We start from the raw sequence: 13,110 nt of genomic DNA on the forward strand, positions 1-13,110 counted from the left end.
CACAAAAAGTTAAAGGTAGAAGTGTCTCTTTGATAGAATTCTTGCTTTGAAACGATCAATTCCTCGGAATTACGACATAAAGTAGATTAGGTGAATCGTATTGCACAGTCAAAATGATGGAATGTACTCTCAAATAAAATCAGTAGCTTGTGCGCAGTAGAACCTTTTGTAAGTGTCTTTATCTGCACTGAATACACACAATTGCACCAGCAAAATAACAACATTTTACATATAAAAAAACGAACCTCGTTTATCAAGTATAGGTCGAATTAAAAATAATGATAAAGTTGAAGTATATACATTGTCACCAAAACTCTGCTGATATAGATATGCGTTATCAATAACAATTTAAATAGAGTGTAAGTTTCAATTATTGATAAAACTTGTATTCTCTAGGCAATAGATATATGTTTGAAAAAAAGTGTTGTTGAGATACAAATGACTGTTAAATATTTCTCAACACACGAATATATGTGATAATACTTGTGTAGTTGTTTCCTGTGTTTGGTTTGAAATTTCGTTAAATTTTATTTATTATATTTTGTTTTCATGTTCAGCGGTGTTTGAAAAATATATATATATTGATTTATTTACGAATTCAATTGTTATTACCTTTGCAAATAGGCTTTATGTCTTAGATATTTTTAAGTTTTCTTCTTATTCCTCTGCTTAATTGTTGATATATATCGCCACCATCTTTAAAATATGCAAAAGTTATGTTTCATATTGTTTGAGAATAACACTGCATATTGAAAAAAAATAGATTGTAAGGTTGCAAAATATAGTATGCTCTTCTGAGATTAGTTGTTAATTACTGTAAACACATTTTAAATAAATCATTATATATATATAGTTACAACGGTGCAGACATAAATACGAAATATACAAAAGATTCAATAATTGGGATTAGGAAACAAGAGCAGTGCACTTATATAAATCCGTCTCCCTTGATTGTTTATTGTCATTTATACAATTGCTTTCTCATCAAAAGTCATATTTTACAATTTTACAATTTATTGATCATTTAAAGTCCTATATACTCAGTTGTATTTAATTAGACATTTCCAGAAAAACACGAAAAGGACAAATTGAGTGCCAACGTATACAAACTATTGACTTTTGGATGCTGACATAGAAAGAGATACTTTTCTTGTGTATGCCCCAACTGATTGTCATGGCAATACCATCCGAAAGAATCAGTATTTTGGAAGTTTTGACGAACAGTTTGCATACGTTGTCACACAGATATGTTTTTTTCTTTAAAATCTTTTGAAGCACAAACTATTATTGTTATATTTTAACTTTATTTAGACTCGTGCAGAACTGATAAATGTTATGCTTCACAAACAACAGGAATATTGTATATGCAGTTAGAGGATATTGAAATGATATAAAAAGTAAAATCACAAAAATACTGAACTCAGAGGAAAATCAATTTGGAAAGTCCATAATCACATGGCAAAATCAAAAAACAAAACGCATCAAAAACGAATGGACAAGAACTGTCATATTCCTGACTTGGTACAGGCATTTTCAAATGTAGAAAATGGTGGATTAAACCTGGTTCTATAGCGCTAACCCTCTCACTTTAATAACAGTCTCATCAAATTCCGTTACATTTACATGATGCGTTAAATAAACAGTCACAATCAATAAAATAGTCAAAATATGGGAACATCAGTCATCATCGTATAACAATTTAACAGGACACAACAACATCTACTATCTACGAACACATGGATTGATTTGAGTGTCTGACGTCAGAAAAATTATATACGTCACATAAATTTGTCGTTCAATGTGCATACAATAGTTATCCAAAGTACCTGGATTATAAACAATTTTAAATTTTACATAGGCAATGAGCGCAGACAGGGTTAAAAAATCAAAAGTATGTAAGAATAAATTACAGAAATCAAACTAGTCCGAAAGTTATACATAGAATTTATGAGAATCCAAAACTTTTAAAAGGAACAATTTAACAGGACACAAAAACCTATCCACGAACACATGGATCTACTTGAGTGTCCGACGTCAGAAAAATTATATACGTCACATAAATTTGTCGTTCAATGTGCATACAAACAATTTTAAAATTTACATAGGCAATGTACGCATACAGGGTTAAAAAATCAAAAGTATGTAAGAATAAATTACAGAAATAGACCGAGATTCAAACTAGTCCAAAAAGTATACATAGAATATATGAGAATCCAAAACTTTTTAAAGGGGAACAATTTAACAGGACACAATAACATCTACTGTCTAAGAACACATGGATTGATTTGAGTGTCTGACGTTAGAAAAATTATATACGTCACATAAATTTGATGTTCAATGTGCATACAAACAATTTTAAATTTTTTTCATAGGCAATGTACGCATACAGAGTTAAAAAATCAAAAGTATGTAAGAATAAATTACAGAAATAGACCGAGATTCAAACTAGTTCAAAAGTTATACATAGAATTTATGAGAATCCAAAAATTGTCAATTCCACTATGCCATTGATTGATTTTGACGTTTGTGGTTCAACGTATAAAGTAATTCATAATAGAAATATATCATAATGACATATTATAGACAAATATCATACTGACGGGATCTTTTAAAGTACAGAGTCACGTTATAAGCACAAAAGAAATACAAAGAGTCACATATACAAAACAAATCATCAAAAAACGAAAGCCAATACAAACACATTGACGAGATGTATAAGTACCGAGCCACGTCAAACGGATATCACATAAAACCATTCAACAGTAAAAGTAATCTTAATAATAGAACAAAAACAAATAAAAGAACAATAAAACATGTTGTTAAGATGATACACAACATCAGTACGCAGAATCTATACATCAAGACCATCGTGTATTATTTGAGAAGTTGATACGGAATATTTATCAACAAGGTCTTGGTACCTTCCGATGAACTTTTTTAGAAAAAGGACGAGACGTTCTTTGACATACCCCTGGTTCATCAACTTTCTACTCAGACACGGATGACGTTTTACAAAGTCTGAGTAGGAGCTGCAAGCTCTTGAATATCGAATAAGTTGGGAAATATATATCCCATATGCAGGTGAAGTTGGTATATTGCTACTAAGGTGGGGGAAATTTATAATTTCGAAATTAAAATCGTCTCGTTTGTCATAGATTCTGGTACTGAGATGACTGTGTAAGTCAAATTCGAGATATAAGTCTAAAAATGAGGCGGAGGAAGCCGTGTCTGTTGTTTCTTTAATCTCGAGTTCTGGGGGATATATTAATGGAACCCAATCAGAAAAGTTCGGATTGTTTAAGGAAAGAACATCATCAATATATCTGAAAGTGAAATATACTGTATCTTAGTCTGAATACTAATTGATTAATTGTTGTTATTTATTTGAATTATTTCTCAAATGTGTCTTGCGGTGTAAAAAAGGTTTGTGTATACTTATTATCAAACAATCATACGTACTTTCCTTTTACTTTCCTTTTGTTCTTTTTTGTGTGGTTGTAGCTATAAATTATTAATAAACGAATCAAATATCATACCTAGACATACCAATGTAGTGGGTTGTTTTCTATGATGAGAGTTGTAACATTAAATACTTTAATGAATCAAGAGAACTGTTAAAACAGGGAGGCTTCAATTTACGGTCATGGATGTCTAACAGCGACAAACTCAGAGATTTGGCCCTATCGGAAAGAGTATTGGATTCAGACAAGGAGACAAAAATATTGGGAATGCGATGGGATGCAGAATCAGATACACTCAGCTTTGCCGAAACAAAACAATTAAAGATGGACACACAGTTGACAAAACGTGAACTTTTGAGACAGTCTTCCGCTATATATGACCCGTTAGGACTACTCGGACCGATAACAATTAGAGCAAAAACACTTATTCAAGAACTTTGGAAAAAAGGATATGCATGGGACGAGAAACTACCAAAAGAAATTGAAAACGAATGGACCGATGTGAAGAATGACATCTTACAGATAACTACGAAACTGAAAATACAGAGATACTATTTTGCAAATGAGGACGAAGAAACTAGCGAGTCTACTCTACACATTTTTGTTGATGCAAGTCAGAAAGCATATGGAGCTTCCGTTTACTTGAGTAAAGGCACAGAGTCGACACTTGTTATCGCAAAGAACTGTGTTGCACCGTTAAAATTAATAACTCTACCAAAATTAGAATTAATGGCTGCAGTGATCGGAGCACGACTTTCTAAAGCTGTAATAAAAAACTTGGGAATTAAAAGGGCAGTATTTTGGAGCGATAGCCAAATAGTTCTACATTGGCTCACCTCATCGAAATCGTTAAACAAGTTTGTAAAAAATCGTGTTAGTGAAATTAAAGAATTAACTGAAACTCATGAATGGAAATATGTACCCACAGAAATGAACCCAGCTGACCTACAAACACGTGGATTGACTGCATCGCAATTTGAAGATTCGACATTATGGATGAATGGACCCCAGTGGTTAACGGACGAATGTAAGTAGCCTGCGTGGACAGAACATGTGGAAATAAGTACTCAGCTATCTAATATCAACGGACCAAAGACACACAGAAGTGACGATAAAATGCCAAGTGATCCGCAGCGAATATCACTGATCATAGATATGTCAAGGTATTCTAATTTACATAAACTTTTAACTGTAACTGCATATGTCTTAAAATTCGTTAAGAACTCTCAGGAAAAACGTCCATATCGACTAAGGAGTTCACAAGGTGACAGGAAGCTCAAGACAATTCTATCAAAAGAGGAAATTTCATTAGCTATGAATTTATGGATCAAAGATACACAGCAAGACAGGTTCGTGAAAGAGCTAGAGCATATTTCGTTAAATCCGAAAGTTAAATCACTACCGCTTGTACAACAGTTACGTTTATATTTGGATGAAAATGGAATCATACGATGTAAAGGCAGAATACAAAATTCATCTATAGAAGAAAACGCAAAGTTTCCTATTTTACTTCCAAAGAACCCCAAACTTACAGATTTTGTAATTATGGACGCACATCTAAGAAATCTACATACAGGAGTCGGTCAGACAATAACACATATAAGGCAATCTTACTGGATACCAGCAATTCGACAATGTGTGAACAGTGTTTTAAGTAAATGCATACAGTGCCAAAAAATAATTGGTAAACCGTATAACAGCCCGAAACCACCACAACTACCAAAGGATCGAGTAAAAGACACCATACCATTTTGCACAACTGGGATAGATTTTGCCGGACCTCTTCACATCAAGGATACATCAACACAACCGCGGAAGGTATATATATGTTTATTCACATGTGCATGTATACGAGCTATACATTTGGAACTTGTACCTGATTTGTCATTGAACACTTTTATCCTAGCATTTAGACGTTTTATCAGTCGGAAAGGAACACCACAAACTATTTATTCTGATAACGCGCCTACATTTGTAGCCGCTTTAAACGCACTTCAAAGTCAGCTGAATTTGCATATCAACTGGAAATTCATTCCGAAAGGAGCGCCGTGGTATGGCGGATGGTGGGAACGTCTAATTGGCTTAACGAAAATGACTTTAAAGAAAGTATTTGGTAAAGCACTCGTCAACGAACAATCTTTGACAACAATACTCACTGAGATTGAAACTATTATAAACAATCGCCCACTTACATATATATCTTCAGATATAAGAGATCCCGAACCCTTGACGCCATCTCATCTTTTACAATGGGGGGATTATTACGACCACAGAGATGCACAACGACAACACAACGCGAATATACAAGAACTTGATACGATCACAGCAAACAAACTATTTGAGAGAAAAGGACTCTTATTAGACCATTTCGCAAAACGCTGGTCTAATGAATATCTTACCTGATTACGTGAATATCATCGAGTCTCTGGAAAACATACTGGACAAGTTAACATCGGTGATGTAGTTCAACTAGGGAGTGAATCGCCACGACTTTTATGGAGATTAGGAACAATAGAAGACGTCATTAAAGGAGGAGATGGACTTATTCCAGCAGCAAAAGTACGGACTTCTAGAGGACTAGTTACCACACGACCAATTGTGAAGTTATATCCATTAGAACTATAGTACTGTTAAAGGACTTTTGTGAAGGACAGTTAACGTAAAGTGAAAAAACTTTCAATGTGAAAATAACCATGTTCGCCGTACACAACACAATCAAATTGTCCCAATAGAAGAAACCTTCTTACAAAACATGTGCCTGTAGCCAATCAGAAATCGCGTTGTAATATGTTGACCTATAACCAATGTGCTTAAACTATTGACCTGAAATCATGTGTGCTATAAAAAGAACAAAGTAAGGTACACGCTGTCTTGTGATAACCTTCGTGTATTGCCCTACATAAGGCCAGTTGACTTGTTAGCCTGTCCGCTTGTGGAATTTTCCACTGGTTGACATCTATACATGCATGACGCAATCAATGGCCCTATTAAACTAGAGAAATTCAAATAAAATATATTAATTATACATCTGTGTATTATATTATACAAACTAAACAGTACTAACAGATTTAAAAAAAGAGTTTTTAGACCAGAAAACCCTTAAAAATATAAATAAGAAAAAAAATATAAGATGGAATGACACAAAGTGTAATGCTCCCGATCACATTAAACAAAACGGTAAAAAAAAATATGTTCTAAAACTATCAGATCTGTTCTTCTAAATATGAAGTCATTCTTTTTTATAAACAATAGTTACGGAACAGTTGTTGAAAACTTGTGGACAAAGTGTAGTACGATTTATGTTTACGGCAGTTTCAGGAAAATCGTTAAACAGTTTATTTAGATTAACACCTTGCAATGATTCATTAAATGACTGTGTGCTGTTTCCTTGTTGGGTTGTACTTAAATGTTTTGGCTTGAACGTATTGCATGGCAAAGGTCCACTAAATGGCAACGGCGGCGCTTTGTGTTCCTTAGCAGATGTATACAGGGTCTTTTGTCCAACGTTATAAGTAACGGAACTACGTTCTGTGCTCATAAGTGTGGTGCTGGCTGTTGTGATATTCGGTAGAGGAAGAAATGTAGAAGAAGGACCAATTGCTAAAGTTTTAGGAGGCACTGAGCTTGGTAAAGCACGAATATTTGATGATGTTTCACCAGCAGTTAAAGCTAATGCTTTAGAAGGTTCAGTGATGTTAATGTTAATGTCAGTCCCAAACGTATCTTATCATCATTATCAACCCGCTGCTACAAAGAAAGGGATGCTACTGACTTATGTCCAGTTACGGCCATGATCTGTGCATTGCAATATGAGTTTTTAGATAGAACAGTAGCCCCGGTAGCACGGATTAAATGGTTAGTGTAAATTTCAGACAAGTTGCACTTCTTGCTCAGGTATGACATGAAATTGCTAAGCGGTTTTTCGCCCACAAGAATGTTATAATACCATGAAGGGTCCTCTACCGCAAACTGATCTTTTGGTCTCTGCCATAGTTTGTCACACTCTGGATTTAATTTGTTTACATACTTTTCAAAGGAGGACACGGGGCAATATTCAGAACCGGAATTTTCTGGCATTATCCCTTACGTTTTGTCTTTGTCATTGCTGCGATGGTTTTTTGTCAACTCATCTAAAGTTTTAACCACATATTTAAGACCCGTCTTCGCATCTTTTTTTACAGAAAACGTGGATTTTGTCATTTGTTGCATATTTTCCATTCCCCGTCTACACAAATTCAGGCGAATATCAAACTGAACTTTATTTTGAAGTCCAAATGGAGTATTTGGTGATAAATATATTGAGGTATACATTTTTCTTCTGTCAGCTTCGTCAATAGACGGATAATGCTCGACGTCGCCTAATCCCATGCGTTTGAGTTCTGCCATTGCCGCTTTAAAATTTTCTCTGGAAGCGCTAATACTTTCATCATTCACGATGTCATTTTTTTTATTGTACGATGGAGCCTTTAAATATCTATTCAATGAGTATCTCAAGCATTGCAGTGAATTTGTTTTATAACGATTTCCATCAGCTTTACGCACATCCATATAAAAATGACCCAACACTTTATCTAGTTTTAAGGTGTCATACTGTTCAAATACAGGATTCATTTTCTTTACTTTTAAATACTCCCTGACAATAGTGGCTGCTGCTATATTCTGCTTTATTGTTTTGTCAGCACTCATTTTCAAACGTTTTTGTTCAATTTCTTCATCACTGGTATTAACAAATCGTCTTTTACCAGACTCCATCTTCAGTTGGCATAAAAACACATGAACTATAGTCTAAATAACCATGTTAGTTGGGTCAAAGCATGATAACTTATAATATCTAAGTCATTTGGTATTTGATGGATAATTGTCTCAATTGCAATCAATATTCTTTCGATTTTTTTATCCTTTCTTATTGTCTTCTTTTATCATTGCATATGGTAATAAAATATTTGTTACTTTTAAAGTTACAAATAAGTAATGTATTTTTTTATCTTTTATTGAAGAAAAATTTGTATTATGATATATCATTGAATATACCAGGACCTCCAATGTTCTATGAATTGGTAAACTAGTTAAACCTAACTTGACTTAATATGTTAAAATATGTCATTTAATCATTTACTGTCAAGGCTTAGTGTCTGTCAATGATGATACATATTTTGCAAAATGAAGAGCGACTACAAAATAGTACCGAGTAAATTTAATACTTAAGTTTTTGTATTTTATAGATAAGATTGTTATTTTTTATTTTCTCAGAAACAATAACTTGCTTGCAAAGACACTTCATTTAGTTCAGGTAAAATAAAGTTTCATATGCTTTATCTTGTTTTGGTGTGATATTTCCAGACCTATTATAAAAGAAACCAAACAATAATGTCTGGAGTTCAAAACTCTAAATTGACTTATTAAAGTACCTTATCGATGTAGCTGGTGGTTTGTAACTATATTTTGCTTATTAATTTTAAGAATCATTTACGACTTCAGTTGTCTCAAATTATAAAATTGGAATCTTGAACATGAACTCAATTATGTGTTTATCGGTTGACTAATTAGAGATTCGGTGTGAAAGCAGAGTCAACAACTATATTTTATACTCTACATTCTTGGATAAATTTTGATTATACAAATGAAGGGAATTTAGAAGCAAAACACTATGCTACTGCCCTCATATATCTATATTTTCCTATGAGTCATTATATATTATGTTAGACTAGTAGCCTGAGAGTGTGATAATATTCAGAGATTTTATTTTATGTTTCATTAATAGTTCTTCGTTTAAGACAAATCTCCTTATCTTACAAAGCAACATGTTAATCTACCAATCACATTATCATTGTCTGGCAATAATATACTTCATTATACTTATGAAACATAAATTATAAATGAAGTTTCTGTGGTTTTCTTAAAGACCATTGTCTAATTAAATTGGAAATGGAATTTTGGAATGTATCAAAGAGACAACAACCCGACCATAGAACAAAACAACAGCAGAAGGTCACCAACAGGTCTTCAATGTACCGAGAAAGTCCTGCATCCGGAGGCGTCTTTCAGCTGACTCCTAAACAAATAAATACTAGTTCAGTGATAATGAACGCCATACTGATTTCCAAATTGTACACAAGATATTAAAACATAACACTTATAAATGAAGTTTCTGTGGTTTTCTTAAAGACCATCATCTAATGTATATTTATCGTATGATGTAAAGAAATATTATAATCATTAATCAAGTTCATGTACCTTTCTGAAAGAATATCATTTTATAGATATTAAGTTCATCAACTGAAAGAGAATGAGTCATTAATTCAGTTTCTGCTTTTCCTTTTAAATATCCGCTTTATAACTGTTTATTACTTAGCACTGGATTTTTTTTATAGCTTTGAAACATTTATGAAGGCAGTGTCGTGCCTCTCAGATAAAGCTGAAACCGCGTATTTTGCATTGAAGTCTAAACTCCCATATGATGCAAACTTGTCTGTTAATTAAAACTTGGCTCCAGCTTTTCATTCAATCATAAATCCTATTTTAACTTATGGATTAGAAGTAAAGATATCAGAATTCCAACCAAATTTTGAAGCATTAGACAAAGTAAATTAGAAAAAACACAAAACTCCATATTTAAAAACATACTTGGGGTTCATGGAAAGTCTTCCATTCTAGCAGTGCTGTGCGATTTGAGCACATTACCCAGTAGCATTAAATGATTAATTCAGAATTAATAAACAAAGCGATAAAAAGGTCATTCTCCTATAGTGCTGAAAAAAATTAAAAGATAAAATCAGAAATGGACAAAAATGCACATATTAATTAAGAAAATCATACGGTTGGAGTTGACAAAATAATATTTTGAAAAATCAGAACTATGGATATACATATGAGTCAATATCCCTAATGTACCTCCTCTAATTGCAGGAACAAAATCTGTCTGTAAATAAATGATCTCTGTGTAGTGATATTTGACATGTTTCTATTTTTAACAAGGGACTGAGCTTAACCATTTGTGTTGATTTGGAAAGTAGAGGACCATAGAATAAATGTGTAAAAACTATGGAGTTTCAAAGAACTTATTGTGAGAAAAAATGGATTTTGTAACAATAAGAGCTGCATCACGAAAGGATTCACGGTATATGCTCGTTTACGGACAAATTAATCACACTTCGTAACCCGAAATTTAACCACAAATGTGAAAATGTCTCAGCTTCAAATTTGGTCATCATACATTTCCAGGTTAATGATACGACTTGAGCTACAAAAGTAAATGATAATATTACAGCCTATGGAGAAAAAATTGCACATATAGCCCTAGTTAATCAAGCAATCATTTAAATTATGTAGATAGTTCAGTAAAATAAAAAATATGAGTTGTTTATTAACAGACAATGACTTATAATAGATAAATTTACTATCGTGTTACGGCTGCTGTGACACAGATTATCACAAAAATCTATAATAGATATAGGAAGATGTGGTATAATGTTCATATTCTACTACAGACACATCGTAGTTTTCTAATTAAACCACGTGTCAACTTAAGATGTCAATGTCATATTGGGCTGTAGCAATATATAGGTAATGTTCTTTTAATGTTCTATCCTTCACGAAACAAACATGACAAATGCTTTCCTGAAATATAAAAGCGTTGTATATTGATTGCATTGAATTCTTCTAAAAATACGCAACAGATGCAATACTTATAAATAGGCAATAATAGTGCATTGACCTGACATATCAACGATATAAGGATGAGGCTTATAAACGGGGAAATGCGAGGCTATGCCGAGCATTTTCCCTGTTTCGGGCCGAATCCTTATATCGTTGATATGTCAAGTGAATGCACTATTATTGTCTTTATACTGCAATCTATAAAAACATTTTCAATTGTTGTTTAGTGTGTTAATGTCATTTATTTGATTGAAATATTGGGGGAAATCCCCATTTAAAAAGGCCTCATATCACACAGGCGGAGAAATATACAACACGATGAAATGTATAGCATTACCTGTTGAAAACCGCAATCAATGGCCGACGTGAACGAATTCGTTTGTTTACATACTAAAATATCAACAATAAACATAAAACATAATGATTTATAGATTACAAACAAAAACTAGTGATAAGTGAAATATGATTTCCCCAAAATTGTAAAAGAAACAAGTTTGAGTCGTTAAACGCATCGTTGTTTACATTGGAAACATAAACAGGTTGAAAAGGTCGTATGAATAATTAAATATCATTTCGACAATTTCTATTTAAATATTCATGAGGAAAAGTGATATCAGGTCAGCGACTGTATACGACATAGAAATATACGGTCAACGCATTTTGACTGCTCAAATAGAACGAGTGCAGTATAAAACGTTTTAAAGAGACAAATACATTTTAAAGTCATAAGAAACCTCAAATAAAAAAACAAAGGCATATGTTTTTTTACAACTCAATGGATATTTTTTTATTATAAAACTTATGTACATATACTTTTTTTCTTTAATTTATTCATATTTAAGAAGTTCGCTTTATTTTAATTGCTTCCTTTCTTCCAGGAAGCAATTCCCCGACATGTTTTCCGTATGCAAAGTGACCTCAGTGTGACCCTTGTTGTAAAAAAACGGTGATCACAATACGCATGGATGTCCTTAAAATCAACTATTATCTGAATTTACATGTTAACCACGTGCTCAATTTCCATGTTTTTTGTATTGTTGACAAACAGGTGACAATCGTTGAACTTCGGCTCCAAAACACGAACTTTAATTACTTGCCATATTTTCATAACAACACTGACCGATTGAAAAAAAACAATTGACGATTATACGAAATTTACACGAGAAAATGAACAGAAGACTATGTTTATAATGTTTGTATGCATTGGTCCAAGAATTGGAAGAACATTATTTTTCACTGGTCACTCGTTTATTATGACTTTAAATCATGTCACCTGTATTTTCCAAAACTTTTGTTATTCGAACGACACGCATCGTCTTATGTAGATAAAATAGGCTAGTGTACTAATTGATATATCTGGTATCTTCAAAGAAGGATTTTTAAAACAACGTTATATCAATATTATTTCAATATGGGCAACATGAAATGGTCATAACTATTTCCTACTTGAAGGGAATTAATGTTACACGATGATTGTTTATATATAGTATATATGTATAATTGTTCAGAACTAAGTCAACATGATGAATTTGATAATACATGTATACTATTTTGACATACTAGACATGACACTGGTTTTTAAATGATTCTTTATACTTTCCCACTTATTTCTACTTCCTCCAGTTAAGTTTGTAATCATTTACACCATTTGCAGTTTGTTTCGATTCCAAATAATGATCGGCTATTGACAACCACTTAACTGTTAGCCAAGTTTCGATTGAGAATTTCCTTCACATGCATCGACAAATTAATTTGGATAACTGCCGCGATTTGAATCCGTATCCATTGGTATAAAATTTTCAATCTGCAACATTAAATAAAGGCAACAGTAGTATACCGCTGTTCAAAACTCATAAATCCATGGACAAAAAAAAATCGGTTTGACAAACTAAAACCGAGGGAAACGCATTAAATATAAGAGAACAACGACACACAACACCGAAACGCAACACACACAGAAACGGACCAAGCATCAGACAAAATCCCACGAGAA

The sequence above is a fragment of the Mytilus trossulus genome, chromosome 2, assembly GCF_036588685.1.
Source record: "Mytilus trossulus isolate FHL-02 chromosome 2, PNRI_Mtr1.1.1.hap1, whole genome shotgun sequence".
In the NCBI taxonomy this organism is placed as follows: Eukaryota; Metazoa; Mollusca; class Bivalvia; order Mytilida; family Mytilidae; genus Mytilus; species Mytilus trossulus.